This window comes from Anser brachyrhynchus (genome assembly GCF_964034855.1).
Source record: "Anser brachyrhynchus genome assembly, chromosome: 2".
In the NCBI taxonomy this organism is placed as follows: domain Eukaryota; kingdom Metazoa; phylum Chordata; class Aves; order Anseriformes; family Anatidae; genus Anser; species Anser brachyrhynchus.
The window spans coordinates 14,921,547-14,927,546 of NC_137695.1; positions in this window are offsets into that span (position 1 = coordinate 14,921,547).

Here is a 6,000-nt window from a genome sequence, read left to right on the forward strand (position 1 = left end):
TATAATTAACAAATTGGAACTTATCCTGCACTTTCAAGCTGATAACAGAGGTTTTGTGTGTTGCTAGGCAAAAGAAGAGGAAGCATCAAAACATTGTTTGGGTACAATTTTAAAACAGTGCAAGACTTTGCTAAACACTAGTGTGTTTATGCTTTTAAAGTGGTGAAGAAATGACAATAAAAGTCAGCAGGCTCATGTAACTTAGAGGTGCATTTCTTACTGTCTGCTCCACGGAACTCACACTTGCATCAATAGGAAGAAAACAACAGCCAGCTAAAGGAAAGAGGTAGATGAGGAGGCTGTCCAGCTGGACTTGCTTTTAGAAGTACTCGAGTTATATTTTTGTTATATATCTTTGAAAAGTTTAAACATGCATATGTGATTAACAAGATTACTATTTAGTCCAGTAGTGATGATGACTTGTTGCACATTTGAAGAAGTCTGTTAGGATATTCAAAGAAGCAGTGCATTTGACATAACTGTGCTGCTCTTAGCAACTGTCACAGGAGTGCGCAGCACAAGACTTGAAAGCTCCCTTAAGACTCCCCACTAAGTCCAGTCTTGCATATGCACCAGAGAAGTAAAGGACTCTTCTAAGCCTGAGCAGTAACAAGAAGCAAGTCAAGAGGTACTGATAGTCACTTCTAAAACAGTTCTAGACCTTCAGGAAATTACTTTCACCATTCATTCCTACACCTTCTGTATGACCCTTTTGACTGAAAGCTCAAAAGCTATCAAAGCTCTGAAAGCTCTCAAAGGTGAGTTAGTCAAAACTGAAATGCTCCCTTGGTTGTTTTGAACAACCAAGTCATGAACAGCTTGCATTAACACGGTAGTATGTTGGACAATAAGGTTGTGTGTGCATTACTATTACAATTATCAAGTAAAAACTTTACACTTGAACCACCAGTGAAGTAGAATCTAATGAATTTGCCGTATATAAACCCTTTCATGGCCTAGCCAGAAATACCTTTTAGTATTTTAAATTCAGGAGGGATATACTTATCTGTGTGCCCTTCCTTCCACTCTTCCATTGAGATAAATAAAATAATACACTGGTGTTTCCATAAATATTTCTCCCCCTTATCTTCTCTAATGTAGTGTTACATAGCAGGAGCAGAAATTTCTGTATTTTGAGACTACAGAAAGTAAAGGAAGATGGATGAAAGGCTTCCTAATGTCTGCATAGCTAAGGGATCAATTCTTTCAGTCTGACTCTTATCCAACCACACTTTTGATGTATTAGTGTTTACAGGAGCGATGGATACATAAGGAGACTTGGGCATGTTTTCATCTGAAAGAGGCCTTGTTCTTAGCCCAATCATTGAACAGGTAAACACTGTAATTATAACCTTTAGGTGGAAGCTGGTTGTTCTGATGTGTGTTAAGCTATTTTTTTTCAGCAGCTGTGAACAGTGGCACTGTATTTGCCAACAGTTATTAAAGAGGAGTGATCTGAGGCCTGTTTTGAAACGTGGCAGATTGCTGTTGCCTGTCTTCCAGTGTTGGTTATATCATTTATAACTTCCTAAGTATATAGGATAAGAACTCTCAGGTAGTTTTCACATTATGTTTCAGTTTCAGTTGAGTTCATCTGTTTTCCTTTCTTCTTTCCATCCATGAACCTCACCTGTAGACTCATGTCAAAGCTTCCAGGTGAGGTTCTCTCTCTCCTTCCCCAGGTGGGTGTCTGCTGCCACATGTTTTAGTGTACTGGTAATGATGTACGTAAGCCTTACTGTAGCCACAAATTGAAGGGAATAGATGTACACCCACAAAGCATGTGCTGCTTAAAATCTGAGTCATAGCTGTGAATCAGAAACGTGCCCATTGCAGCTGCTGAAAGAGATTTAGGAAGGTGTATTATTCCCATTGAGAACAACGGTAGCATTAACCTTCCATCTGCATAAAAGTAGACTGTAGCCTTAAAAAATCTCTACCATTAAGAAGACCCCACAAATTCATTCACTTTTGAATAAAGTAACTGACAAATTACACAAGCTGCTCATCAGCCCGCTTTCCTCAAGGCCTTGCCTGTTTTGGATGTCCTCCCTCCTTCAGAGCACTAGGTACTTAAATTAAGAGGTGCGTATTTTAAAATACACGTACGTAGTTTGACAGATAGGATGGAGGAGGAGCAGGGCACGTGTCCCTGAGCGAGACTGGTGTTTACTGAAGTGGGCAGGGGCAAGTGGGGACATGAATTCTGGTCCCAAATGACAGAGTCTGGCAGTTAGGGCAAAAGAGTGTGGGCTTTTGCATGTGGACTGACAGACCCTCTTTATTCTTTCCCACACCCAGGCACAACCTTTGAAATGCAGACTTGACAGGCAGAGCTGGAATATCTACTTCCCTTCCCGGGGCAGCTCCTGCGAGCGCGAGGCCTGCCTGCCCCAACAGGCCCGGCTCTGCCGGCTGGCTCCGAGGGGCACGGCGCACCTCAGAGCTGGGCGCTGCTCGGGCGGCCTGCCCGGCTGCTACGGGCTCGCAGGTGGCACAGGAGGCGTCACCCGTGTGGGCTTAATTCTAAGATAGGGACAGAGGCCGTAAACTGCCTGTAAAAACGCCGAGAAGCGTAGAAACGCTCTATGACTACATATCCCCTAGCGGCATCTACCACATGTTTCTGCATGGCTTCATGATGCGGCTCCGTTGCACAAGTTTGAGCAGATCAAACTTATTTTATTTGTCTCACACTTCATTAGAAGGTTTCATTGGATAAAGTTTTTCGTAGTTTATCTTTGAGGTGGCACAGGAAGCAACAGGTTGTGTGGGTCACCTGCACTGACAAAGATGAAAATAGGGCTGGTAGAACAGCAGCTTCATGCACGGGTTTGATTTTGCCCTTTTTGATCCGTTCATAAATCCTGTTGTGAAATAAAATGCAGAGTTTGGAAAAGTTGGTCTTCGCAAAGTTTACTTTGGAGGGTTTTTTATGCGACGTATAATTCAGATTTCCTGCTGACAGAACCTCTGGGTTTTTCATCTTCCAGAATTTCCGTCCACGTTGTCTAAACCAGCTGTTGTGCTGGTCCACGTCTGTAACGCTGGGCTTGGCGGAGCTCCAGAAGTAGCAAAACTGTTCCTCTGCAGGGCCTGCTCCTGCTGTGGACACCTATGTGGAGCTCTTCTCTCTTGCTGTACCCTCGTAGATTTTGCTGCCTCATTAAGGTGCTTTGTACATGGCATTTATGCATAGTGCCTTAAATTTATTATTTTTCAAATCTGTATGTCAGTTTTCTACTCCTGTCTATTTTTGTAGCAATCAGTTTGGCCTAGCATTCCTCACAGGGTGATTTTGTTACTGTCATACCCATGCGAGCTGTGCATACTAAAACAGGATTTATTCGTGTGTTCGCCATTGGTAATTTCTGAGAGACCGCTGTTTTGTACATCAATTATGAAACTAAAAAATCACTTTAGATCCTGCCCATGCAGGCCGGTGTTGGTTCTGCTTCTACAGAGCATTGCAAGTCATCGATTAGTCCTCCACATGCTAGAGTAATATAGTGAAGTAACTCCTTGTTGTCCTTAGAAATCCTTTCGGGGTTGTTTTGTTCATTTTTGTGCCTCTAAAATGTTCTTCAATAAAGTGCTTGTGAAAACCTGCACTAAGCTACATATTGGGTGGAGTGCAGGCAAGACAAAGGCAAACTCCTTTCTGAGCTGCTGTCTGTACTGATGGAGGAAGCAACAGCTGTTACGTTCAATAACAACTGCACTAAAATCACTGCTGGAGAAGCTACAGCATCGAAGGGAGGCATCTTTCCGCTGCTTTGCTTTCACATAGTGGGATTGTTAACTTCTTCATTCAACAGTGTTGTTGGCTGATTGGGAAAATTTGGGGAAGAAGGCAGAGAGTTGTCAAGCCTGCTTGGGGCAGTTTCCATCAGCAGGCTGTTCTCATCTTTCCTGAAGCCAAAGGTAAAATGTAATTTGCCTGCTAGCTCTGCAACAGCATTACGCTGGATTAGAGTGTGGAAAGTTGGGTGCTTTCCTCAAACTGTATTCTTACAGGAGAAGCTCTGCTTTCATGAGAACATTTCCAGCCCCTGAGACTGGGGAGAGAGCAGTGTGAAAATACATTCCGTTGAAAAGGTCAAATATTGGGAGGCAAGTACAAAGAAATTAAAATGCGGTGCTTCCCTCTGTTAGCAGGGAGGTGGTTTGGGTGCACGCTGGCTGTGCTGCAGCAGGAGCTCCGCTGCAGCCCTGTGCCAGCAGAGGTTGCTGCGTCGGAGAGGCTGGGTGCTGGGAGGTGGCAGCATCGCTGCTGGGGCTGCTCCCCCTGCCCGCAGCACAGCCTCTGCTTGCTCCTGGCTGCTCCCGAGCCCCCGTCCACAGCAGCGGGCACTGGGAGTATGCTGGAGGAGAGGGCATGCGCTCCACTGCGGAGTCAGTATTTGGGGGATATTTGGCAAGTCTGTGCAGCCCAGGTACAGCAAAAAGGTACAAAAACTAAGAAGCAAGATAGATGTGTGTCTTGGCTTTATGTGGCAAGGGTTCGGTAGTGGAGGCCTGCAGGGGTGGCCTCTGTGAACAGAGCCCAGCAGCTGCCCCATGTCAGATCAGAGCCAGCTCCAGAAGGTTCCAAATTGGACCTGCCACTGGCCAGAGCTGAGCCAGCGAGTGATGTTGGTTGGGCCCCTGGGAGAGCAGATTTAAGAAAGCAAGAAAAAAGAAAGAGAGCAAGGAGTGAGAAGCAGCCCTGCAGCCCCCAAGGTGAGTGCAGCAGGAGGGCAGGAGGTGCTCCAGGCACGCAGCAGCAGTTCCCCTGCGGCCTGTGGAGAGGCCCCTGGTGGAGCAGGCTGTCCCCCTGCAGCCCACGGGTCCCACACGGAGCAGATCTCCACGCTGCAGCCCGTGGAGGAGCCCCCGGTGGAGCAGGTGGATGTGGCCTGGAGGAGGCTGCGGCCCATGGAGAGCCCCCGCAGGAGCAGGCCCCGGGCCGGAGCTGCAGCCCGTGGAGAGGAGCCCACGCAGGAGCAGGGGGTCTGGGGGGAGCTGCCGCCCGTGGGGGACCCGTGCTGGAGCAGTTTGCTCCTGGGGGATGGATGGACCCCGTGGTACGGAGCCCTGTGGGAGCAGTGCTTGAAGAGCTGCTGCCTGTGGGCAGCCCCCGCAGGCTCAGTTCGGGAAGGACGGCATCCCGTGGGAGGGACCCCGCGTGGAGCAGGGGCAGAGAGGGACCATGAGGGAGTGGTAGAGGCAAAGTGTCAGCCCCCATAGCCCGTTCCCCTGCACCACTTGGGGGGAGGAGAGAGAAGCAGGTAGAAGGTAAAACCACAACAGTGTGAAGCTATTCATGGCCAAATCACTGTTAAAGAATCACAGACTCGCTGAGGCTGGCAGGGAGCTCTGGGCCCAGCAGGCCCAACCCCTGCTCACGCAGGGCCACCAGGAGCAGGGAGCCCAAGGCCGTGTCCAGGGGGCTTCTGAAGGTCTCCGAGGAGACTCCGCCGCCTCTCTGGGCAGCCTGTGCCAGGGCTCCGTCACCCCCACAGCACAGAAGGGCTTCTGGTGTTCAGATGGAGCCTCCTGTGGGCCACTTTGTGCCCATTGCCTCTTGTCCTGGCTCTGGGCACCACAGAAAAGAGCCTGGCTCCATCCTGTTTGCAGCCTCCCTTCGGGTATTTATAGACATTGACAAGATCCCCCAGAGCCCTCTCTTCTCCAGGCTGAGCGGTCCCAGCTCCCTCAGCCTCTCCTCAGAGGAGAGGCGCTCCAGTCCCTTCAGCATCTCAGTGGCCCTCTGTTGGACTCTTTCCAGTATGCACATGTCTCTCTTGTACTGGGGGGCCCAGAACTGGACACAGCACTCCAGATGCGGCCTCACCAATGTTGAATAAAGGGGAAGGATCACCTCTTCATGGTAGAAGGACTCTAGAAGTGTGAACAAAAATAGTTTTGGGATGTAGCAGTGTATGAAATAAAGAATGGACAGACACTGAGCTGACAGTACAGAAATACTGGCAGTGTTTCTGTGTGTGGTGCATCAGT